This window comes from Ammospiza caudacuta, chromosome 2, assembly GCF_027887145.1.
Source record: "Ammospiza caudacuta isolate bAmmCau1 chromosome 2, bAmmCau1.pri, whole genome shotgun sequence".
Taxonomy (NCBI): domain Eukaryota; kingdom Metazoa; phylum Chordata; class Aves; order Passeriformes; family Passerellidae; genus Ammospiza; species Ammospiza caudacuta.
In genome coordinates this window covers 38883519-38910204 of record NC_080594.1, presented here as the reverse complement: position 1 = coordinate 38910204, position 26686 = coordinate 38883519, and the positions used below count along the sequence as shown (strand labels likewise).

At 44.7% G+C, this 26686-nt stretch overlaps 1 protein-coding gene across 3 annotated transcripts in view; it reads right to left on the bottom strand.

Moving 5' to 3' along the window:
• RAB30 (RAB30, member RAS oncogene family) overlaps positions 1-26092 on the bottom strand; it is a 48854-nt gene extending 22762 nt beyond the window's left edge. For 2 of the 3 annotated variants that reach the window (XM_058825142.1, XM_058825145.1), the window contains exon 1: positions 25799-26092. The gene's annotated coding sequence lies outside the window, so the exon portion shown is untranslated. Of the gene's footprint in view, positions 1-16804; positions 16902-25798 lie in introns of all 3 variants that reach the window. The other variant, XM_058825143.1, reaches the window with a different exon arrangement.
• Positions 26093-26686: the final 594 nt, after the last annotated feature.

Here is a 26686-nt window from a genome sequence, read left to right as displayed (position 1 = left end):
GATGTATGTTTTGTGCCACAGATATACTTCTATAAATAAAAGGCAACTGATGCTGAAAGGTTTGAGATCAATGACCATACAGAGCACACAGGCCTTCCCCTTACCCCCGCTTTTGCCACCATGGAAAATTCACAGCTCTCTGAACCACTTTGCTCAGGTCATGGCTCACACATGAGTTGGCCTCCAGGAGCTTGTGCAGGTACTACAGAGGAACCCAGTGACCAGCAATTACAGCTGCTTCCCCAGAGAACAAGCAGGTAAATCCAGCACCAATATCATCCCAAAGAAGAGCCTGGAGCCAGAGCTCCGTAGAGCAGGATGCTCTGCTGTGGGGCTCCCACCTAACAGAAGACACCCCAGCCTTACCCCAGCCCATGGCTGGACATCAGAGCCTGCAGGCTGCCCTCTGCCTCTGCGGCTTGGCTGAACTCTGGAGGGGACAGATCTCACACCCAGGAATAATCTCTGGATTTTCACACATTCCAGGCATCTCCTGATGGTGAAAAGGCTTTGTGTCCAGGCTTTCTTTCCACTGAGTGAAGTCTTGTGGGGGGACTTTGCATTAGCACACATCATTAATCCTTTTTGGTTGGATGGTGGAAAGATGTGTTTGGGTTGGACACCTCCTGGAGGATCTCAGTGCCAACAAAGCCCCTTGGTGAGAGATCAGGCAACTCAGAGCTTGCCTGCTGCAGTGTCCTCATGTAACTTCCTCACCTCCTGGAGAGAAAGTTGTCTCACCCAGAGACACTGGTGCATGTCAGCACTAGGAATGGCCATGGAAGTGCTAAATACCACATGTAGACAGCAGGTTATACTCCATCACACACATCTGAGGATGGAACTGTTAATAATTCTCCTCACACAGATAAACTAATCAGATCTCTGTGTTATGCAGGAATAATGAGGTACATGCAGTAGTTACAAAATGATAAATAGAAAAATAACTTCTTTAGGATTAAACAAAAAACCTGCTGACATGCACAGCCACAATGCCTCAATGGTGCCTGACCAGACCACATAGCAGCACCCCCAGGGCACACACCATCTTCAGAAGCATGAGAGCAGCCTGACACTGCATTTACTGACAGAATCTGGGTTTTCACTGCAAAAAAGTTGGTGCAATATTAACATTTGCTTTTATAAACATCTTTTAAGACTTGCCTGGGGATGGCGACAATACTGCATGTTCAAAGCAACACTCCCTTGGTCTTGGCTACTTTTTAGCACATCCTGTGACCACCAAGCTGTACACCCTGCAGCAACATGTTTTTGTGTGTTGCAGCATTTAGAGCCAGCACAGCAGACAGGCTGACTTCGAAGTGTGGAAAAAACTCTATTGCCAGAAATCCAGCCCAAAAATGCTGTTTCATCCACTCAAAAACAACAGCCTCTTCCCAAAGGGTGTGGGGAAAAACCCAACAAAATTACTTTTTAAACTAGAGCCAAGAGGTACATATCTTGCATGGAAAAGGCAGGAAAGCTTACTGTGTCCAGCTCTCTGGGTGAAATAAAGCCCCCACACCAAGACCTGACCCACTAAAATGGGGAAACCCATCAGCAACTTCTGTGAGATTTTGTATCTTTGGAAGCCAGGTGCGGGATCAGGCTGAACCCCAGGTGTCTCCATGAGGTTTCTGGGCCACTGCAGCTCCCAGCAGTGAAGTGCAGGCTGCCCACCTCACAAGGAGGCAGAGCCAGTGGAGAAACAAATCCTTGGTGTACAATAAAGGCTTGTGCATGTCAAGCACATGAAAAGCAAAGCAGTCTCCTGATGCATTAGTTTGCTGGGCTGGCAGGGGTTTGAGCAGCATCATGATCATACGTGGAAAAGTTCTGAAACTGGGTGACAAGGTTCTGCTAAAAACCTGGAGGATTAGACAGCTTGACACCATCAGTTTTGGGAATATACGAGAAAAGCTATAATAACCAAAGAATTTCAAGAAAGCATTTACAGGAACATCATGACTCAAATGGGGTTGCAAGTGCAGAATTAGCACAAGTGTAACTATGCCACTTAGCAGTGACATAATCATAAATGTATTGAGAAATATGAATATGTGCCTTAGACACACTTTCATAACCTAGACTATCCAAGAAAATTTTCTTGAGTTTTAACTGCAGTGACATGTCTTACTGCTGTTCACCATCTTGTTTTCATTGTGTCAGAGTCTCTGGTATGAACAAAAAAAAAATCCAATAAGGTTTTGTTTAGCAAGAATGCTTTCTAATTGAAAAAAATAAGCCATTATTTCCATCTCTTCACTTCTGCTTAAGTAAGCTTGTGATTTACTGGGATTTATATCACTTCCCCATCAAACCTATTAGAAGTAATAAGTAATTAAACCTCAGCTAATTGCACTTTCAGGTGTCTGGGCTGTGCTTGGTACCTCACAGCTTGGGCTCTGGGCTCCATGCAGCCCTGTGCATGATGCTCCTCTGCCATGCCACTGGTGAAAGCCAGGCTGTGCCAAATCAACAGTGTCCTGGAGTAGCAATCAAAAAGCTAAAAAAAAAGAAAGAAAGCTTTTGGCTGAGGATAGATATATCATACCTGAAGTCTAAATATAGAATATATAAATATATTCTAAAATACATTTTCTACATATAAAGTAATATGTATTTGAATATAATATATATATATATTCTATATATATTGTAAATATGTAATTTAAATATTGCAATAGTAATAAATTAGCAATACCAGCAGCAGAGGAAGAGAAAGAGAAGAAAGATAAAAATCATAGATCCATACAATAGTTTGGGTTCTAAGGGACCTGTGAAAATCATCCCTGGAAGTGTTTGAGGCCAGGTTGCACGAGACTCTCAGCAATCTGATCTAGAGCAAGGCTCCCTGCCCATAACAGGGGAGATGGAACCAGGTGATCTTCCAGGTCCCTTCCAACCCAAGCCACTCTAGGATTCTACAATTACACTTCACTGAGAGGAGCTCAATCCCTAAGCAGCTCCTCTGGTACATTTTGTTACAGCATCACGTGCAGTGAGCAGCCTCCCCAAGACAATCGCTTAGAGGAACTTTATCCAGGAACAAACACAAACTCATCAGGGCATTAATTTGCAAAGTTCAAGCAACCCATCTTCAGTCTGTCATCTGCACTCGGGTTACAGGGACAGCTTTTTCCTGGTGCCTCAAGAAGGTGGCTGCCACTCCCAGGCAAAACTTTCAGGCATGCCCCCTAATTCAAGAGCAACCTACTACTCCAGAGGTGGATTGTTGAGATAAAATAGTTCTTTGTTGTGGTTATTTTTCAACTTACATGAGGAAATGAAGAAGTGACCCTGTGTTTCAGCTGGAGGCTCCCTCTTCATGAGCACACGTATGACATGGTATGTGAGTCACATGTGAGCTGTGCATCACGCCTGGGCCACCACAATAGGACAGGCAGCACTTTGCCACAGCAGGTTTGCATTTCAGAAGGATTTCTGCCTCTGTTACACCTTGTAAGGAAAGGTTTTTTACCTAAAAGTGACAGCATTTCTGAACATGAAGCTACAGGACAGGAGGAATAAAATACAGTTGAGTGTTACAGGCTTTTGCCTCCAAAGATGAGCTTGGAATCCCAAACCAGGGGGCTCTCTCTGCCGCTAAAGTCAAGTTCGGGGCGATAAATTCTGACCTATTCCTAGGCTGATTATTGCCCCAGTGGTGCTCAGCTTACCACCTCCTACTTCCAAATGGAGGTGGCACATTTTACCTGGACCAGGCATGCTCATGCACACAATGCTTTGCACACAATGCTTCAGCTTCCTAATGGAACTACACCACCAGCTCAGGCATTGTACGTACCCTCTAAGAAGTTCTCCCCTCTAAAAATAGTCTCATCTGATGGAAACCCCTCAGCTGGGATCAACCATCTCATCTGGCAAGTGACTGATCTGGCAGGGAATATTCTCTGCATTTCTGCAAAGAAACACTGCAGTACAGCTTTAACTGTGGGTATCTGCCAGAGCAGCAGATGTTTCACAAAAACAAATTGTTCAGAGAGGCAAGAAAGTAGAAACAATAGAGATTTGGGTGTAGCTTCAGGACTGGCTTAAGATGTTTCCAAAGGGAAGGCTTCCAATCCTGCCTGCTCCAGACAGCTGCAGGAGGGACCCAATCCAGATGGGGAAAAAAAAAACATGAGGGTGGGACAGCAGAATTAGACTTTATAGCCTGGGTTAAAGAATTTAATTTCGTAAAGAAGTATGTTTACTATCTTGAGTATCTCAATAACAGCAACATCATATGATAGCTCCCAAGTAAGATTTTTACAAGGATATGACAGGTGTCTTCAGAAGGTAAGGAACAGCATTCATGTTTTGGTTACATTTTAGCTCACACACTAACACACAGCCTATTTTCAGCTCCCCTTATAGTTTCAGGTGGTTACAGTACTTTTTATTTACCCTAAACCACTGCAAATGAACAGTTAGTCTTCTAGGGCAGCTATCTGCTGTTAAAACTTCATCTCAGCTTTGGACCAGCTGCAATTCAAGAAACTGCACAGGGTAAATTTGGCACTAAAACAAATCCTTAAACACAAAAAAGCAGCTCTTTAGCAGAAGATTTCTGCTCCAGGTTTCGGCTACTGCAGGGACATTAGTCAAACACCTCACCTAGAAGTACAAAATCTGAAAACATTATTTTAAAAATTGTGTCCCAGGGTCGTTGATATTTACGGTTTAGAGCTGATGCAGCAAGCAGTACCTTGAGGACTAAGCAGGCAGACCCCACAAATGGTTCATGCACATTGCATGTTCATGCACACACACATTAAAAGATGGCACTGGCCACAGCAGCTCTCCAGCCCAGATAAATCATGTCTCCACCTCTGCACCCAGCTCAGCTACTGCCCATCTCCAGCCACATGGGTTAATAAATTATTGCAGAGATCTGCAGAGAGAGATTTGCATTTGGAGAGAAGGTGAAGGCACAGCCGCAGCTCCTGCAGCACCAATATTCACCCTTCCTGATGCCATCAATGGCCAGCAACTCTGGGACAGCCCAGGATCTCCCAAGGAATGCTGCTTTTGTTCAAAAATATCTTCCCATCTCTCAGGACTCCTCCAGTACAGACACTGCTGTATGATAGAAATTAGCACACAAAAAAGTTTTTTTTTCCCTGTACTACTACTATCTCCTGGCAGCAGCCCTCTGAAGTTTTTAGCTCTTTGGGACTAAGATTAGGAAACAAAGTGACTTACTAAAGCAAGCAGCAGCCAGTCCTTCGTAGACACTGATGCTAACTAACATGAGGTGTGGAGCCTGGGCAGTGCTGCCACTGGGACAGGGACCTGGCACATGCAGCTGCACGGTCATGGGGACACAGCTTGGCACGTCAGCACCCTGTTTGTGACCATCTATTTTTATTCCTTAGCAACAGAGCAGCTTTTGGGGTTGAGCTTTGAGCTTGTGGGGCTTTTTTTCTTGTGTTGAATCTATATTTGGCACCCTGAGGAAATTCCTAAATAGAAGACAGCAATTTTTAAAAGAGGATAAATGCTGGCACTCAGCTCTGCTGACAGCAGCACCAGCACCAGGCTCTTGGTTAGTGTGAGGTGCTCAGACCTAGAGCCAAGGGAAGCTCTCACATGGACCAAGCATCAAGAATCACATCCCTCACACTTTCTGTCTTTGCAAAACCTTACCCTGGCATAAGAACAGCTATTGGCTTGTAAAGTCTCTAAGCCATTTGGACCCTGTGTAAACCAAGCTCTCCAAGGCTCTGAGCCTCATCGCTGCTCAGCAGCACTGATGGGTCCCCACAATAGTTTTTGTCCTGTGGGAGACAGTGCTGAGTGGTCCTGTCTCAAAGGGGAGAGGGACAGAGGGGAGAAAACTTCAGTACAATACAGCAATTCTGAACTAAGATACCATCCTTACCATAAATCATGGAAATATCAATACCTCCCAGCTCTCCACAGCTCTTAAATAAAAACATGCAGATTAAATCCTGACTAATCTACATGAGAAAAGCAAACAACACCTGATGTTTCCCAACTGTTAGCAACATGGCCTTAAAATTTAAAAAAAAGAAAAAGATTTAATCGTAGGAAGGATAAAGATATCACGTGGCTTGGCAGTTTCATTGGTTGTCATGGCAAATGAAAATCCCTGACTCTCCAACTTGTCTGTTTTAAAGGAAAGGAAACAACAAGAATGCCCTTTTTTATGACTGGAAAGCAATGTTTTCCTAATAATCACTCGTGAACCCACTGCACACTATATATAAACAGCTGCTCCTTCCCAGGGACAATGTTTGCTGTTTCTTACTGAGCAGCTCTTGGGGATGCAGGCAATTCAGCCCCAGCAGACATCCCGGCGCGGGCAATGGAAATCACATGCTCTTGGATGTGGTGACTTCTTGCCTGCCAAGGGGAGCCTGAACTGGCTGCAAGGGGGGGTCTCAGCTCCACGAGGGCTCAGCCACCAGCACAGCAAGGCCAGGAGAAGCTGGCAGCAGTGTGAGCCCCCTCCTCTGCGCCCACACGCAGCACCACCGTGCCGTTTCTCACCACATGTCCAACAATGGGTGTGTTTTCCCCTGTTCTCAAAGCAAGCCAGAACCATGGATGTTTGTGTGAGTTTTGATCTGCCAGACAGGTTAACAGCATCAAAGACACCCCAATGTTAGCTCCCACCCAAGCAATCCAAAGTCCCTTGCCTGTATGACCAGCACCACACATCTTTCATTACAGTAGATTTTCTAAATATAGGGAAATAATTTGTCTGTAACTTCAAATCAGGTCCCCAGAGAGCCTGTTCCTTCCAGTCACACTGCCTTTTGTCTTTGGCTACATGCGAAAAATCTGGGAAGCTGAGGATATCCCCACAGCAGATTTACATCACTCATTTCATTAGCAGGTTTTAGTTCATTGGTTTATCTCCAGCCCTTCCCCTCCTGCAAATTGCTCTCCACTTCTAGATTTCAGTGCAATACTCTTGCCTAGAAGGATCAAGAGGACCCTAAGGAATAATGTTTATTGCACAGTGTGGCAAGCAGTGCTCCTCTGTGGGTTAGGTTTTTTCTAACACCCCCATCCACTGTGATTGCTTGGGGGGAGCAGAAGCTGCACCACCACAGATGGGTGGCTGGCTGGAAAGCAGCCCCTTCTCTAAGGAAAGCCACAAGTCTTGCCCTTGTCTTCCTGAAAAAGCAGCTGTGTACCAAAGTGCACCACTGCACTCCAACACTGTCCATGTACACTGAGGGCCACATCCTCCCAAAATCTCCAGCCTCATTGCACTGCAGAGCCTTCATCGCAACAGCAAAACCATGCTCCTGCACAAACCTCATCCTGCATCAGGATGCCCATGCACATTAGCTAAAGATAATGAGATTACACATGGATAACTAATTTGGATCCTTTATCTTTGGGATATGAGGCAGAAGGAAGGCAAGTCATCGTTCTTCCTTCGTGGCCAGGCTGTGCCCGCAGGATCCAGGGTGAGACATCCACCTTCATTTCCAGGTGCCAAGTACCAAATGAGGCCACTTTGTATCAAGTACAAGATAAATAAATTCCCGCAAAAACTTCAGCTGCAACACTGAATTGTTTTGCAAGGCTCACGCATTAACCCTCACCCACAACAAAGGAATGGAACATTCAGGTTACTGAAGTTACCAGGAATGCAATCACAAGCTGAGGGACAGAACTCGGCTCTTTCACCCGTCCAATAAGCCAACTACAGAGAAAACGGGATTGTTCCATGGAGGATTCCAGCCAGACTACCCCCATCACACTGGTCCTGGGACATGCCCTCCCTGCAAGGGTTGCTGGCTGGCACCCTCAGCTCAGGGTGCAGTGTGTTTCTGGATTGCTGTGCACGCACATGGCTGTGGAAGGAACGGGCACGGGCCAAAGGGGAATCTGAAGGCATGTTGCAAAAGAAAAAGGGAAACTGAGAAAACCAAAACCAAGCAAGAGTAGCTCTCTGGGCATTTCAGAAGAACAGGCTGCCAGTTTTGGACAACACACGGTTCTACAGCCTTAGGTTGAAAGGATGTGACAGGGAAATATTTTCCATCCTGACTAGAAGACCCAGTAGTAGTCTCAAGGCTACAGCCAGTTACACTCAGGTGTTCAAGATCTTGACACACAATACAGGAAGAAAAGTGTTTCAGTCACAAAAAAGACTGCATTTTCAGCTTCTCAAATACATATTTACTCAAACATTTTCCTTTAGGATAGAGCTTGACAAGTGAGATGGTATGAGGCAGACAGACTGTGCCTATGGGGGTAAGGCACATTTCGCATTTGTTCATCCCTTGCATTTTCCCAATTTTGCACGAAACTATTTAGACTAGCACCATTTGTTCTTTAACAAATGGGCAGTCTACCCAAAAATACTGCTTGTAATTCAAAATTCAACATAAGGCATTTTTTATTTAGGGAAATAAAGAATTCCCTCACATTGTGTTTCAGTTTGCCATTTATCCCCTCAAACACGAGCACAGCCTTGCTGCCCTCCAGCACAGCATGCTCCCACCAAGTATAAAGCAATGTACCAACAACAGCTCCTCCTGCACAGCAAATTGTCATGAGTTCTAAAGAGACTGCATGTCTAACAGAGCATGTGTAAAGCAAAGACAAGACTTCTGTAGAAGCACCATATTTATTTCCTTCTGTATGTATTTCTATACTACACATTATGGAAATTGGATATCCAGAGAACAGAATAGGGTTTTTTTTCCTATTCTGGTGCAAATTTATCCTTTTAGCAGGTAAAAGAGGTGAAGACCAAAACCACAAGTCAGAATATAAGAAGATATTTGGCTGACTGCTTACAGGACAGGTGCTATTTAGCACTTTAGAATTTTTTCTTTCCAAGGCAGCAGTCATCAGCACTGCCCTGAAATGGCACTGCAAGCCCAAATCCACCCATCCTGCAAAGCTCTGTGCAAGGAACTTGAATGACAGCATTATCTTAAGTCTTAATTTTAAAAGCAGATTTATAAAAAGTCACCTGTTTCCTCTCTGAAAACAGAGGGATTACAATGACTTGCACAATTTTATTGCAGTCAGCTAACTCCAGCAAGAACATAAGAATTTCAACTTTGAACCACCTTTTCAAATTACCCTCTCCTCCAATCTATTTAGCTTCACTCTAAAGGAAAAAATATCCCTCTTAACATGTGCTGCTGCTCCCTTGTAGCCTAAGCTCCTCAGTGTCTCTGCAATTGTCATGCGCAGAACAACTGAAATTGAGGCTGCTTGAATTACTGGATACATGTATGACAAAAAGCAAAAGGGAAGCTGATGTGGAGGTGAAGAATCCAGGCAGAGTAACAAGGCCTGTAAAACTGGCCTCATCTGGACTGGGATATTTGCTTAGCTGGCAGTACTCTCAATTGCTACAGATGATGGAGAATGGAAACACGTTACAGCTGTAAAAATCTAGGTTTAAAGAAGAAAAAAAAAGTGTTTTTAAAGAAACCATGAGGCAATCTTAGGTTATGATTGTGAAAGGAAGAAATAAGATTTATACATTGGAAAGACAGGGGAAAAAGGAAGAACAGGGGATGAATCTAAGGATGCCTAGGCAGATGCTGCTGGAGCACCAAGGCACGAGCCCAGCCAGCCGCACTGCGGAGAGGAGCATCCCTGCCCAGCACAGCAAAAAAGGGCAAGAAAAACGCTGCCCAGAGAGAAAGATGAGAAAAACAATGGCAAAAAACTATCCCTAACTCTGGAATGACACCTGCCAGCTACCTGCAGAGATAAAAGCCATGAGGTTATCTCTGCCAAAAGTCAGAACACTCTCTGTTTTTAAAATTGCAAAGGAGGTGCATACGTTGGCAAGACTGCGTGTTGGATCTGGGAATCTGAATTCAAGCCCTGAGCATAAATCAGGTTCCAGTGCCAGCCTGAAGAACAGCCCCTACAGCCCCAGCTAACACATCCACCTGTACCAGAACATGCCTTTGTAAGTCACAAATAGGCTTTTGGTTCACTGTCAAAAGCACCAAACAGCCCACGACAATCAGGGAATATTGAGCATTAAAGGTCAGGTGTCCCATTTGTGGTGCAATGCAAGGGGACAGGTTTGAGTATGGTTATGGCACAGCAAAGTAGGTGGGCTTGGGGCAAAGCCAAGTGTTCCACATCCAAAAAAGTCTATGTAGCATTTGGAGTGAAGAACTTCACCTCGGGTGGAGAGATATAAGTTTTCATCATGGGCTTGCTAACTCCATGCTTTGGTTCACAGCCCTACTGATGCTACTCAGCAGAAGCCTCACATACTGCTCAAAGCTACAGCCAGCAGTTCCTAGCACACCCTGCAACTCCTTTGGGTCTCCTTTCTTGGCAACTGACAACCTCCTCTCTCCCTTCCCACAAAACTGGGCAAGCACCAAGTGAGAGCTCCCAGGTACAATACAAGAGTTGCAAATAATGGGGATCACACAGAAAGCACTGTGCTTTTGTTTTTTTGGTTTTTTTTTTTTTTCTTTTGTATATTTATTACACTTAAGCAGTCAGTGAATGCTTTTTAAAAAGTCAGTGCATGTTTTTTGGAGCAGGTCTGTGTCCACTCACGTCTGCCCCAAAGCAAGCAAGATAAAGTCTCAGCATGGTTACTAATATCATTCCCTTCACCCTCGACACAAGTACACTCATGGACAGATCCAGAGCCTGGTAGTGATAAGCACATAGAAATTAGGAAGCCATAATTAAATACGTAATATAGAAGAAAAGTAAATTATTACTTCATTCCAACAGCCAACACTGAACATGAAACAGAGTCACACATTAGCTGAGTTATGTAAGAGCACCAGAGAAGTGTTGCAGACCTTATAGGGGTGGTGTCTCTGCTTTACAGACCACTGAACTCTTCTTCTGTTATTTTCTCCTTGTTGGTACCTCCATGTGCATGACAAGAGTTGTCTTTATAACAGATTGTACAGAAGGTTGTATGGGCTCCAACAACATATGAGTTGTGCTTTGAGGGAATATATCTAATTTTTTTGGTCTATCACATTGAAAGTAGCCTGTGGCATTTTAAAAATGTTGCACTAAGAAGTCAAAAGGTTCACTCAACATTTAACTATTGCAAACACACTTTTCACCTCACACCTACGCCCTTGTACATCCTTTAAATTTTAAAGGAGAGCAAGATGGTTGTAAACAGTATGCACATATTCCCCTTTCTTCATCATTAACAGTAACTTCAAGCCTGTATCACGATAAAACTTGAATTTGAGGCTGATGGCCTGACTATTATACTCTGTGGTATAGAAAAATTACTTACTAAGAATTATTGCCCATCTTTGAGCACTCTGTAAACAGAGGCAAAATGAGGAAAAAAAACAGATCAGGTAATTTGTTCAAAGAGAGAAACCCAGAAATAACCCCATGTAAACCAGACCTATGTCTCATATTATCTTTGTTGAACTATTTTACCTCTCCAGCCTCTTTCACTGCTGATGTCCCAAACTCTGCTTTGCTTTTCTTTACTATCCTTGATGAGTATCTTTTCCTTCTGCAGTCCCAATACCCACCTTCCTCTGCCCTGGTATCATGCTTTCTATGTGCATTTTTGTCTTTGTCTGTCAAGGAAGTTGTAATAGGGCTGGTGTTTTTCTATGGCAACTATTTTTATACCACATTCATGAAATTTTCCCTTTTAACTAAGTTTTGTATAAAAGCTATAGCTACCACAATAGAGAAGATAATACTTTCTTCGACCTTCTCTTCCCACTGACTCCTAGGTGCTGGAAGACAGGCCATCCATGATGGCCAAGCCTTTCCTGGGGTCTTCACTCTTTCCCCAGGCAGACAGGCCACATCCCATTGCTCTGCAGCTGCCCAAATTCTCTCCCAGACACTAGTGCCTGTGTCCCCAGACTCAAACAGAAATACTGTCTATCCTGATTTGACATTCTGTGTGCAGCAACTGAACTGGCTGATGCAGCTCTCAAGTAGCAGACACTTACCTAAGAAGATTTCAGATTTCCAGCTGAAAACAGACACCACCCAGCTTCCCTTAAACCCTCTCCTCCCTTTTCTCACAGAACAGCCTTACTCTTCCCAACCAAAGCCTCACCAACCTGCACCTTTGCTGCTCACACAGATCATTGACATGAAGAAATGGTTTACTTCCAGCTGGCAAGAGAGTTATTTCCTGCAGAAATACAGCAGAGAAGTCTAAAAAAAAATTTTCTTCTTTCTATGGCTCCAACTCCTTGTTATTACTTTTCACATTCATTTTACAGCCTAGCGTACATCCCACTAATTATCCTTAAAGCAAAAGCAGCCCTGTCAACCGTGCTCTCCCTCTCAGCTGGTCAGATCTCCTAGAAAACACTCACTGAGCTTTCCCCCTGCACAAAAATACTGCTGTTATCTGGCCTTCCCCTTCCTCTTACTGATCACAACCTGCAGTCACCCACCAGAAAGCACTGAGCTCTGACAGGTGGAAACTGCATTTTGCTACTGACAGCTACTGTGGATGCAATGATGGACCACGGGATGCTGCAGCAAGATACAGTGGCAGGAGGCAGGAGGAATCTCACTTGAGTGGTCACTCTTAATTTAAAGCAGCAGGTCTTCCCTCTTGAGGCTCATCCAACTGTCTCTAAATGGAAATGTTAAGCTGTTATGCCCATGTTACTCATTTTCCTCCAGGTCTGACCTACAGCAAATGGCAATTTCTCTTGGATCCATCAGGCTGGGAGGTGATGGAGAGAGGAAAGCATGCAGCTTGGGTTTCTCGCAAACAGCAGGAGAGCAGGGAGTTATGAAGGATTTGAAATGTGACACAAGATGCATTTTTGATATTTACAGGGATTTCTGTGCCTTCAGAGGGAGCCCTTCCCACACAAAAGCACAAGTGTGATGGAGAGTCTACTTTCCCAGGAACAACCAAAATAGCTTTCATGAGCCTGTTCTTTGCAAGAGGACAAACAACCTCAATCCCACACTGAGGCACTGGGACCCACTTCAGGCTTAGGATAAAAATCACAGATGTTCCTTTTTAAAACTACAAGTTGGAGAGTAAAATGTCAGAGCCTTGGACAAAGCCCTCAAATGCCAAACAAACTTCACATCTCACACATGAGAAAGCCAGTGAGTTTCAGCACACAGCTTTTCCCAACATATCTCTATGTATCACAACACATATTAAGATTCAATCAATGCAGTCTCCCTTTCAAAAGGGCACACAAGTTATAAGCACTTTCCTCTTTCCTAAGAAGAGACAGATGCTGATTACAGGAAGGAGTTCTCTGTAACAATTCTCTTTCTAAACCATCCCAATTGTCTTGCCCATTTGAAAGATGCATTTGCTGTATCAGAAGAAAAAAGACCCTTATTATTAACAATGTCTGAACCACTAACCATCAAAATTGTTTGCTTACTGGGCACATTACTTTTTCTGCATAGCACTGCTTGAATCCCTGTAGCACCTTCCCAGACAAAGTGCCATTAACATGCAAATGAAAAGTTCACACTCCTCCTTGAGATGGTACACAATTATAGTCATAAGCTAAGGTAATGAAAGGCTCAAAACAAGACAGGTTGGTTACACATGTCACAGCACTGCTTGCAAATCATTCTCTCCTCTAATTACCATGGCATTTCCAGGAGGAATCGATTACACCAATAAGGATGAATGGGATCCTAAAACTGAAAAATGAACTGAATTAAACATTAATGCACTCATTGACTGTTATCATTACATACATATATTTAACGGTATGGCCTAGAAAAATACAGAACTAAACATCTAAAAAGACCAGAATCCTGGACACTGAGGCTTTAAAATAGTCCCAGCAACAGAATATACCAAAAATATAAATTCATCCACCAGGCTATAATTACACTTTGTGTTTTGTTTTTGCTGCAAAGATGGCTGTAAGCCTATAGCCAGGCACAAAGCCAAGCCACAAACTCTGCTCTATTGACTGCTGAGGTCTCCATTAGGTGCTCCAAAAGAAATACTTGTTTACCCACAGCAAGCCTAAACATGATACAGTGCAACCTCTACTCCATGCCAGTCAATCTTCAGATAAGCACTGCCAAGCAAGCATCAGAATTCAACAAGTTCCCTGCTCCTCAAAGCATTATATACACTTTAGCCCTGTTTTCTAAGAAAAACAAGCTTTTACAATCATCTAGCCTGGCCAACAGGCTCAAAATTTACTGAAGGAAGATTGTTTTGGCAAAATTATAAAGAACAATATCATTGCTACAATTCTTTTGATTCCCAGGTGGCTGGGATGAGCCCAAAATCAGCATCCACACTGTCACTGTTGGGCTGACCTCTGCTCTTGCCATTTTTTGTCTGGCTACAGCTGGCTGGTTGTTCAGGACACTGAACAAGAGCAGACTTTGCAGCCATGCATTTCTTCTCCAACTGTTCCAACCACAGTTTCCAGTTCTAGCTACTCATTTGTGCTATCTGGTTTCTGGACCTCCATCTAATGCTTCTGAGCTCTTGAAGCTGCAGCACTCAGCTACCAGAGTTAAAAGTGCTCAAAACCTTTCTAAAAGAGATGCTCCTGCATGGGGCAAAAAAAGCTGGACCACTCCTTTATTAATAAGTGATCTGACACCTAGAGCCCTGTGCCCAGTTCCATTAGAACACTAACTGGTCTGGCAGATCATGTCATACATGGTGACACTGTTTTATCTCACCCACCTTCAAAGAACTAACCAGAATGACCCACTTCTGACTCTGCTATCTCTCTCCAATGATGGTGTCTGGGACCCAAAATAACAATGTTATTTAGACAATGCAAGTTGGGCACCTATGATTCAGGGGGGAAAGCCAAGGCTACGCCATTCAGTGAACAAACCCAACTGAATGCAATAAATTCTAAGCCAACATCTTTGCAAAGTTATTTACACTTCCTGAAAGGATTTAATGGGACATCAGCTTAATATAAAGATGGTATGTGTTCAAGTCTTTTGCATCTTATACAAGGCAAACTCTGTGCCTTTTGCCTGTGCAAGAGGAGGACATCCCAGAGCCAACCACACCAGCTCAAGGAACCACTGCAAACACATTGCTGCACCCCAGTATTTGAATTAAGACATCCAGCAACACACATGCTCTGCATGAAAAGAAAACCCTAGTTGCTCAGAGGGCTTGTTCTGCTCGACTTCAACTGAACCAGGACCACAGCATCACAAGGCTATGACAAAAATGCCACCTTTCATGTGAGAGTCACTTGATCCAGAAGAATCAATCACGTCAAAGATAAAAATCAGAATTCAGGTAGTAGCTGCTTGTTTTCTTACCTCTCTCCTTGCATCACCTCCAACATTTGCAGAACTCCTTTTTTTCCTTTCTATCCCCTCACATCCAGCTGCACTGCAATATCCATCACACAGCACCTCCCTGATAGCTGGCGGCTGCTAAGGCAATATTTGCACTATGGCTTACATTGCAGTTTATAAAATTCTTTGGAGCTCTTCCAAAGGGAAAGCCCCACATAAATCAAAGTTATTAGTGTCATCTACAGGCTAAGTCCAGTCAAGAATTTGCTAGAGCTCACTGTGGAGACTGCAGATCTTTGAAATACCAATAAATGTGCAGCAGAGGGGCTGAGTAATAAACTTCATTAGCATTGCTGGTAACACTTTTCTTCAGTGGCATACAATAAATCACTGATGAATATTCAGGGCAGCCCTCTGAGGTTATCTCAATTTTATGCATGGAGGCAACCAAGAAACAAAGTTTAAAAGGATCTTGCCTATAAACACAAGAGAGATGCAGAATTCAATTGTCTTGCCTTCAAAGTACAAAAGATGTAATTTCTAGAGGAAACCATGAATTATATAAATTGATTTGCAATGAAAGCAAGGAGATGGTTTCCCCAAAACTACTAATGGCTATTCCTACCCAAGTCACAGCACTGGTCACTCACATTACTGTAACACCTACAGACTGTAGAAAACTGCACATTTTTCACTGCAGAAAGTGGGAAATGACAGACAGAAGGCCTATCCCAAACACCTTATAATGGATAATAAAACTCAATCTATACACAAAATACAGGAACAGCCATGAAGAGATTAATGACTCAAAAACTGCATCAGAGGAAGAACAAGAAATGGATCAACCCTCCGGAGTATCAGGCAGACATCAATAAATTCATTAGCTCAGCATCACCCAGCATTGCCCAGGAGATATTTTTAAAACCTTCCTCTGTATCTCCAAGAACTGATGTCATGAAGCAAAACGAGAAATATTGTGAGAGAAGTGCTAAGAAGACGGAAAGAATTTTTCTGTAGTTTCACACATTTTCCAGCAAGAAGCCTGACATTTAAGCAGGATGACCTGGTTACTAGTGGCTACTCCACAACGCTCTCTCCCCACAACGACTGACAGCTGCAGTAAACAAACAACCACTCACACCAGGCTCTTTCTCCCTGTGGCAACAGCTTTTGCAAAACTGCAGAACTTAATGAGATACTTTATTTAATATTTATTCCAAAATCAGCCTCGTTTATTCTAACAGAATTAGCTTCAGCCCATAGTGAATGTTCTCCTTGGTTATTTAATTGTGCAAATCAATACTCAATTTATTTTGAATTTCTTCAGTTGCAAATTCTTAACTAGGGGGGATTTGTTTTAAACATGCCTTTATTTATTATTATTATTAAACACCAGCTAACCATCCACATGGCTGCAAAATGAATCAGCCTGAGGATGCTATCCCAAAAAGTTAACCTAGCAAAAGAGATTAATTTTAAGACAGACTTATCCAAGCAGTTGCCCAATCCAGAGACACAATAAATCAGAGACGACACTGATATAAATGTGATGGCCCTTGACAAAAGGCTGCATACTCACAATGAGCAAGGTGACGTTGCTCGTGATGGAAGCACACATGAAGGCCAGGCAGCAGCTTGAGAAGGAGCTTTACAAATTCCCCATACCACATCCACATCTGCAGTAGAAAATTCAGGAATGGTCCATAATAACCACATATAATGGCAAAGGACAGGGCAATCTCCAGCATCTCCAGCACAGGGATGTGACACAGCAGACACTTCTCACAAGCCATGCTTTTGAAGACATTTTTGTCAGTGCTCTCTAGTGACACATAGGGATCAGTGACCTGCACAGCTAAGTGCAAGTGCACCAATACACAGCTTTCCTGCAGAACTGTGACAAGAGAATTGCTACTTAAAAGAAAAGAAAAAAAAATTTCCTAGTAGAGGGAAACAATCTACAGTAGCAAAAGTCATTTACAAACATAATGGAAATACTGAGAAGTACCTCAGAATCACAGTATGGATCTATTTAAATTTATTCTCCAATTTTGGGTGATAGGCAAAGAGACAGAATTTGGAGTTAACAACTGCTAAAAGACACTGATTGTTTCTGCACTGAGTATACACAACATCCCTGCACAAGGTGTTCAAGGCATGCCCACCACAGGTCACAACACAAGATGGGACTTCATTCCTACAGATCCCACAAAGCAGTTTCCATCTGAGCCCTATGCTCATGCTTCCTTCTCCTAAATAGGTCGAGCAGAAATCCTCCAGGCTGGAGTCAAGAGCTCAACTTTAGACTCCTGTTTGCCTGCTGAAACTAAAGAGTTAACAGAAACCTGTGTTTATCTGGGGGTTTTCTAGGTGTGCACACACACATCAATACAAGCAAAATGCTATTACCACATTTTAGAAATGTGAATACTGCTGACTTGAAGGGAATGGGCACATTTCCCTTTTTAGAAGGAACAAATTGTTCAGAACACAGACAAATGCAATAGAGAAATCAGGCACTGACTCTGCTTCTACAGTTTCAAGCTGCTGGTACATGTAACTCTGACATAGTCTTCACATGTTTGGTTTTTTCAATAGACCCAACATTGTTCAAAAATCCCCTCATAAGTACTTAACACTCTCAAGAGTAAATATTTACAGTAAGGATTCTTATATGTGAGAAATTAGAGGGTACCACAATCTTCTGTTGGCTACAGACAGAAGACAGCTACTGCCAACAAGGCTGGAGTAATTGCAATGATGCAGATACTCACTGCACTTGAGTGTATTTTGGACAGAATATATGGAATTAGCTGCAAACTGTGTCAAAACATCCCCTTTAGATAAAAGCACTTTCTGTAATTATGCCACAGAAAAAGGGATTACAGAGAAGAACAGCAGAGCCCAAAGCCACCATCACACAGGTTGAACTTGCTGCTACATCTCCACTGAACCAGATGCTGACTGTTCTGATGTCCTCAGCAGCCCACAGAAACACAGAAATCCCAAACCTGCCCTTGCCTTTTTGTGACAGCTAGAGATTTCACCAGTCTTTGCTGGGGTTTAAATAAACTCATTACCACAGGTTTATCTGAATTTAGACCTTTTCTCCACAGGACATGTTGCACCATGAACTTCAGGGGGGATGCAAGAATAAAAAGGCTAATGTTATTTCTCTTAATCTTCTTCTCAATATGCAAAAATGAACTGACACTCCCACAGCAATCTCAGGCTACCTTATTCTCACTTTAAAGATTACTCGTCTCAGGATGGAATAATCTCATGTTTCCAGAAGAGACTGGGATACCAAATGAGCCAGGAAAGCTTTTTCAAGCCTACATTTACTTTTCAGGTGTTTGTGTTAAAAGCTATAAGGCAAGAACAACAGAAAAATAATTAAAATAATTATTTATTTACAAGGGGCAGTTGTCCTCTCTCTCAGTTAATCAAGTTCAATAGGTATTATAATAAAGTCTCAACCTCCAGTGTTGGAGAAGAAGGAATTTGCAACTCCCTACTACCATCAGAAAGCAACAGGACAATAAGACCACACAGTATGGAGATGCTGTAGTGGATTTCTTGATGTCAATTCAGGTTACACAAGGTTGTTTTACCGTGTTTTTAAGTAAGGATGTTATTTTCAGTAAATATTCCCATGCGGCCCCCAACTGTCATGAAAACACCACTCTTTAGGCCCTAGAAACACCATGAAGAAATTCTCACTAATTAGACACAAATCTGGCTTTCTTTAAAAACTTGTTAGATGAAAGCCTTGACTGATCTGTTTTCCATTTCTCCAAGTTCAGGCAATGAAATTTAAATCACAGAGAAGTGCTAATGATTATTTTTCAAGTCCGCTTTTCATTACTGAACGCGTTCTTTGCGACACAGCAAGCCCAAAATCTCTTTTCTAATCCTGGCAGTCCTTTAAGTTTCCTTTGATTGGTTGTAAATCTGAATGCTGGCATTCACATCTCAACTAATGGCCTACATCCCAAGCATGGATCTGGGACTTTTCTGGAGCACAGATTTTTCTGGATCTCTCGTCATGCTCATATTTATGGATAAAAGACTATCTGGAGCGAAAGAATGACCACTGAAAAGGCAGGAAGTTTTGACAAGTTCCTGTGCCTTAAGCTTCATGTCTCATGTAGGGTGATCTACTAACCAGACACAAATTCTTCTATTCAGCACCTCGAATAATCTGTTTCCTATAGGCATCCCATCTTCTTCAGTTAAAGCCTCCATTTATACCTACTCCTCAGATTTATTTGTAGTGGGGGGTATCCAAGATCCAAGCTGCTGAAGGTGCAGCTGGACTAGCTGCACTGGAGCAAGAGGCTCAGGCAGATGGAAGACAAGGGAGAAGGCAGGTGGGAAAAAGGGCATTAGCAACTCCCCTGGAGCTGGTGCTGTCTCTTCAGCAGCACCCCACTAAGCAGTGAAACACCCTGTACAACCCCACACAGCTTTGTCAGGGCTGGAAGAGCACTGTGGAGAGCACTGAAGGCTTTGGGCTTCTCTGGTTTGGAGAAAAGAGGTGACCTCATTGCTCCCTGGAGCTTCCTGAGGAATGGAGGTGGAGAGAGAGGGGCTGATCTCTCTTCCCCCTCGTATCCAGTGATAGGATGCATAGAAATGGTTCAAAACTGCACCAAAGAAAGTTCAGACTGGACACAAGGAAGTGTTTCTTTACCAAGAGCATGGTGAAACACTGCAACAGGCTTCCTAGAGACACAGTTGATGCCCCAGCCTGTCAGTGTTCAAGAGACATTTGGACAATGCCCTTAACATGTTTATGGTCAGCCCTGAACTGTTCAGGCAGCTGGACTAATGATCCTTGTAGGCTCCTTCCAACTGAAAATACTCTATTCTAACTGCTTGATTACTCTGGAGAGGGGTCCCATCCTTCCAGAGCCAGGTAATGGGGTTATCCCTCCTACCAAAGCAATAAAAGCTCTTTTTTTGGGGGGGCGGGGGGGCTGCAAGAATTTTGGTTCAACACACTCAGGAAAGCACATGGAAATGATTGTTCCTGTGGGGGATGCGAGACTCTCACACGCAGTCAGATTCATTTTCTGCACTGTTCCAAAATTATTGGCACCAGGGCTCAGCACCAGCCCACAGGATGGTAGTTCTATGACAATTCTCTTTTACAAACAACAGCCTGGATTTATATCAAGAAATACACCCACTTAAAATGCACACATGCTGCCCTTTGAGAAACTGAGATTTTTCTTAATCAAAAAAAGCAGAGTTGAGGTTTTGGAGCCTTCACTGCAGAGGAGAAGCAGCACAGTGCAGCAGAGGGCTGGGCTGCTGGGGCCCTGCATGAAGTCCCTCTCTCTGTGGAGGGCAGCTTTAGCAGGACACAGTAACCCAAGCGCTGCTTGACTTCTGTACTTTGGCATCTCTAACACCTCTTTTTTTTCCTCCCCTTTTAAATTCAGCCTGCAGGATACAGTCTTTTAAGAAACCATGCACAAGCTCATCTTTTTTCATGCCAGCAGAGCCTTTCCTCCCTTTCCTCTTCTCTCTTTCCTTTTCTCATTACTCTTTTCAAGGTCTAAAAGAAAACACTATTCAGATACTTAAAGGTTACAGTTAACTTTTTAGTTCAGCAGTACTCAAAAGACAGTATTTCTGCTAAAAGGAAAGAAAATAAACAGGGTATCCTGTGATGTTTAAAAGGACAGCAGCAGATTTCTGTGAGACCTACTGAAGGTTTTCTCCTCTGTTTGTACAAGTATTCCCAAATTATCTCAGGAAACTAATAGCTAGGTTAAATAGGTTTTAAATAGGTTTAAATTTTGCCTTAAGTCTATTAGGGAACAGTGCACCTCTGCAGTGTAGTGAAAGCAGTAACTCCAGGAGAGGCGAGATGACAAATAGCAAGTGAATCTCAAGCTGTTCACAACCTAAATATCTCTCCTCAGCTCAAAGCAACAAAGCTCTCTAATTATTTTTATCTATTCAAGGTGAAATCAAATGACATTACAACACAAATCTCACTAATACCTTATGCAGGGCCAGTGTTTAATAGCACAGATTAGTTATGAAACTACTGCAACACCAACAGACCTCAGTGTGGTCCTGACTGTTTAAAAGCTGACAATGATTTCAAGGGACAAGTTTTAGCCTTGTTCTGCCCTAATTATTTCAACATATTAGCACCTGAGGAATACTTCACTCAACCCCTTCCCTCTCCCCACTTTAAATTCATGATTTATGCACAGGCCAACCAGGATTATATGACAAACATGACAGACCACTTCTTTCCCACTGTAAGAGAGCCATTAAAAATAAAATGAGAATTTAGTTAGTTATTGACAGAAGCATTGGGAGGGAGCACGAAGCTAAATGACTTGCTGCAAAATGAAATTGTGGAAACTAGGAAGTCAATCAAAGCACTGCCTCAGGTCATCTCATCTGCCCTCCAGCCAAAGCAGAGCTGCTGCTGAGCATCTCTGCCCCAAGACCTTCCCAACTGCCCCAACACTGTGGGATCTCAGCACCTCAGGACTGAGGTGCAGAGGGACCGAGACCACCCTTGGGGGGCTCGGGAGTCCTGGAATGTTGCCAGAAGTGTGTGGTGGCTGGACTTTGATCCTACACGGGAGACGACACCTGTATGAGGATGGGAGGATTTCACTGGGTGAATGGTGAAGGGATAAGTTAATTAGAGTGTAAGACACAGGGTTTAGGATTTCTGTACAGGGGGGTCTAAAGAAGTAAGATGGAGGAATTGGGGCGTGTCCTGTTCTTCTTCTTCTTCTTGGCCTCCATCTTCTGTGGTGATGTTGGCACTTTGGGATTGGTTATTACTAAAAGTGCACTGGTTAATAAGGGTAAAAGGTATTGGGGAAAAATTATAAATATTGTATACGTAACTTTGAGGATAAAGATAGGTGACCGCCCCGGGGGCTCGCAGTGTGCTCATGGCTGGCTGCTGTGCAGACCTCTGTCGGGCCAAGAGAAAATCTTTTAGATAAACAATTAATAAACACCGAGACCGAGAAAAGACCTGAAGCCTCTTCTCGTCCTTTGGAGCGCGGGCTGTCCAAGGCCACCCCGGGCCTTTCCAGGCCACCTAAACAGCCGAGAAACCGACACAACACCTCTCCAACTGGGCTGATGTTTTTGGTGTCAGAAACCCATCTGTAATATAGGAAGTTTTTTACTGTCTCCTAAATCTCCTGTTCCAAAGCTTTGCAACATCCACACGAGCATCAGTATCTAAAGAGCTTCATCACTGCAAGGTATGGGTATGCTCATCTTGTGCTACTTTCTGCACTCCTGCCATGCCAGCCACACAGCAACAAATCTCTCTAATTTTCTCAATGCCTGGGTGGTTATTTGACAAATATGTGCCTATTTGTATATGCACAAACTAGCACCTAGCACATTCCCCACTCCTTCTGTACTCACAGAAAGCAAGGCTTGCACTCAAACTGCTGGTCCTGTCCTTACAAAAAGGCAATAAGCCTTAAAATAAGAAATGGAATCTATCTAGATCCCAGCTATTATTATTTCTTGTTTGGCTACATTTTATGTAAAAATAAGAAAATGCCAACAAACCTGTGCCTCCCACAAAAAGCCCAGCTGCAAATACACCTCTCTGGGACACACCACAAAACTCCGAGCAAGTGTCTCAATTTGCCAGCTGATGGATGCCAGCTTGGCTCTCCCAGCAAGGACCAAACCAGAGAGCCCCCACACCCAGCTCAGGCTGTGAGCAGCACCCACCACCTGCAGCTGGGTCTGGCAAGATGGGGAGCACACAGCCCAGAGCAGCCAACAGAGAAAAGCTCTTTCACAGCAGGGTGACAAATGGCGGGGTTTGCCTGCAGACACCTTTCTGCCCTTGCTCGGGAAGCGACTCCGCAGTTCCTCCCCAAAGAGCCACGTCCAGCCATCCACCTCTGGCTCAGGAACTTCAGCTGTCTCACCAGCTTCCAGCTCCAGGCTGCAGAAATCCCTGTCCTCTCACAGCTCATCTCTGGAGCAAAGTTAAGCTGAAGAATCAGCAAGGCTGGCCCAGCTCTGGCTCCTCCAGTTCCCCTCACTCACCAGTCTTTGGGTATCCCTGTTCACGAGTTTGGGTGACAACCAAGCATCCCAGGGCAGCAACACTTCTGGGACAGGCAAAGTCCAGGGCACACAGGTGATGCTCATAAAACCCATTTGCAAGGATGATTTCTAGCTTCATCACACTCAATTTCCTGAGGAACAGGACTAAAATACAAGAAAACTCTGGAGAGTATGACCATGAGACCACCTAATCCTAAATTTCCCTTCAGAAACTTGACCTGAGTAAGAAATGGGGAGAGGGTAAAGTAAAAGACCCAAGGAAATGTTTAGTGCTGCCCTCCTGAGTTATTTTCTTTGCTTCCAGCAACTGGCATTTTGGAGAATTCTTGATTCAGTGTAAACATATACACTGCATTTAGGTCTTTGTGGGACAATAGGAAGGGTCCCCTAGCTCTGGGTTTTTTTCATAGCAATCAATTGATTTTCAGCTTTTTGTCCCTTTTCATGTGTCTGTATTTCAGTTTCTGAAAGGCAAAATGTAAGCTGATTGATACAATAATGTATACTTCTGAGGTACATTTTTAATCCACCTCCTGATATAGTATAATATAGCTTGAAAATGCTAACACATACCTTGTCACAAATCTTTCTAAATCCTAAAAATGAAATATATTTTGAAAAGCATACAAATATGTACTGTTATTTATGCTTGTTTTGTTCAAGATATATACATGTAGAAATTTGAAAATAGAAATTAAAAATATGTGCATCACAAGAGTTGTATTATTTAAATGCAAAATCCCTGGTCATGGATTCTTTGCTTGTTCTCACCAACTTCTATATCAGTATTTCCCAGAACAATTCCCAGGCTACACTTTCAAATTATCACTTCATATCCAGTGCCTTCTATCCCAAGCTAACAAAATCACTGCTATAAAACTTCTCCTTCTACAGCCAAGATGGGAAACACTCTATTAGATTGTCTGCTCCCTCCCTTGTAAAATAACGAGGAAAACGCCATTCCAGGAAACAAAAATGTTAAAAAAAGACCAAGCAAAGGCAACGCCTGCATGCACTGTTGTTCTTCCCCTTTGAGTCAGTAGCAAAGAGGAAGGAAGGAAAAAAACCCAGTTAAAATAAAGGCAAGGAGGTGTGGATGCAGCGTGTTTATCCCACTGGAAGAGGGGCAGCTGCGGAGCACCATCCCTTGCACAGGGACACCCCAACACCGCCTGGGTGTTTACAAATACTTTGAGCAAACCAAACAGGGAGTTTCATTGTCCCCACAGCACTCATGTCACCCTCTCCCCAGCACTGCAATTCCAGGGAGAGCCCTGCCAGAGGACACACAGTGCCAGTTACACAAGAGAAGCGCAGAAGCAAATATGCAGCAGAGGGGAGGAAAAAAATTAAAAATATCAGCTCAGCTGCACACTCTCCTGCTGCTCTCAGAACAGCCTCCGAGTGGGGCTTTGGTGAAGATCAACTTTCAAAGGCACTGAAAGAGACTGACAGACTTAAAGGGAGCAGGACCCCTCTGTGTGCACACATTTCATTGCACCAGCACAAAATGAGGTGTTTGGGGTACACTAGCAATTGCAGAAGCAATTTAGTTACAGAAGGGGATAAAACCTTCTGATGTCACATAATAACAAACAAACAAACAAAAAAAATCTTACATTGTACTAATATCTTGGCACTATTCAAGCAAGGATCCAAATTGCATCTCACAAACAGCAAGGAACAGGGAAACAAATAAAAAGGCACACTAAAATGAAACTCTGCTGAAGTTTTTACAAAGTTTAAAATAGAGGCACTACTTGTATTTACGACAAAACTGAAAAAGATCAGAAGAGTAGTATGGAAGTTGAAAAAAAACATCAGACTGTCCAGCCGAGAATTTTTAAGATACTAACTCATTATGGGACTTGGAAAAGAAACCCGGACCAACTGCACACAGCCAGGACCGAAAGCCAGCTGGATTCAAATCCCCCATTTCCCTGAAAGAGGGGAGGAATAGCGGTGTCAAAGCCAGGAAGCCGCACGACATCACACCAACGCCCCCAAAACCACCCTAGAGCACACCTCGGATTTACCCTGTCCTCAGGAGCCCGGCTCTCAGGCTCCGCAGCGCTTAACGACACCAATCCCAAATCCATCTGATTCTCCACTCTTACCCAGCGAGGGAGACAGACGGGCCAGGGCTCCCCGCGGGCAGGGACCGCGCAGCGCCCGGAGCATCCCGGAGTTGCGGGACTTTCCCGGGGGCTGCGGGACGCGCAGCCCGGGCCACAAGAGCAGCGACAGGGCTCATCTCCGCGGGATGACACCATGTAGCGGGTTTTTTCCCCCCCTTCCCCGTCCCTCCGCCCCTCCTTTTTCAGCAGGACCAGGGAACGACAGCGCGGTCCCGCCCGGCAGCGCTGCTCCCGCTGAGGAGCACACGGCGCGGGGAAGGGCATCGGGATCCGGGGGCCTGGGAGGGAGGACGTAGCAGGACAAGGAAAAGCACGCCAAAAGAGAAGAGCAGCGCAGAACTCACCTGGTTTGGGATTTGTCCTCCCTCTCCACGACCATAAAACGAGGCGGGAGCCAGGAGCCGGCCGGCGGCGCTGGGAAGGAGCGGCACCCCGGGCCGCCGCCGCACGCCGGGCACAGCGGGGCTGGGCGCTGCAGCCCCCACACGCCGGCCGAGCTGCGCGCCCCGGAGACGAGCGGGAGGCAGCCCACTTCCACCGGGATGGGTGCTGGCCACCCTCCCGGCGCAGGGCAGCTCCCCGGGATGGGTGCAGCGGGCTGGGCGCAAGAGGCAATCCCGCTCGGGGATGCGTGTTCGGTCCCCACTACCCGTGCAGCGCAGCCCTCCGGAACGCTGCCGAGCTACCCTGGGGCCAGGACACCCGGGACAGGAGCCGCAGGGCTGGGCGCAGGGCAGCGGTGTGCGGGATGCGAGCGGGGCCGCCCGCCACAGGCAGCGCAGCAGCAGCGGGAGCGCGGCCCCCCCGCCGGCCCCGGACGCGGCACCGGCCGAGCACAATGAGCGGCGGCGCGCGGCGCGCCCCCGCGGCCCTCGCTGGGCAATGACATCACCCCTCTCGCCCGCCGGGGAGGGGCCACTGCCCGCGCCGCCGCCTCGCCATTGGCTGGCTCCCCTCAGCACCGGGGACTTCTGGGGTTTGTAGTTTTTTACGGCCGTCACAGCGCGGCAGTGTGCTGGGAGTGGACTCCCTTTCCCGGCAGATCCTGCGCCGCGCGGCCGCGTTAGGGAGCGGGGTAGGGAAGGAGGCGGTGGCCGCCGCCATGTTGATGGCGTGGGACGCTTAGCTGTGGAGGAGCGATCGGGGAGCCGGGTTAAGATGTCGGAAAAAGGGGAAGGGTGGGAGTCCTGTCTTGCTCTAAGGGGCAAGGAAGAGCTCGTGTGAGCGGCTGA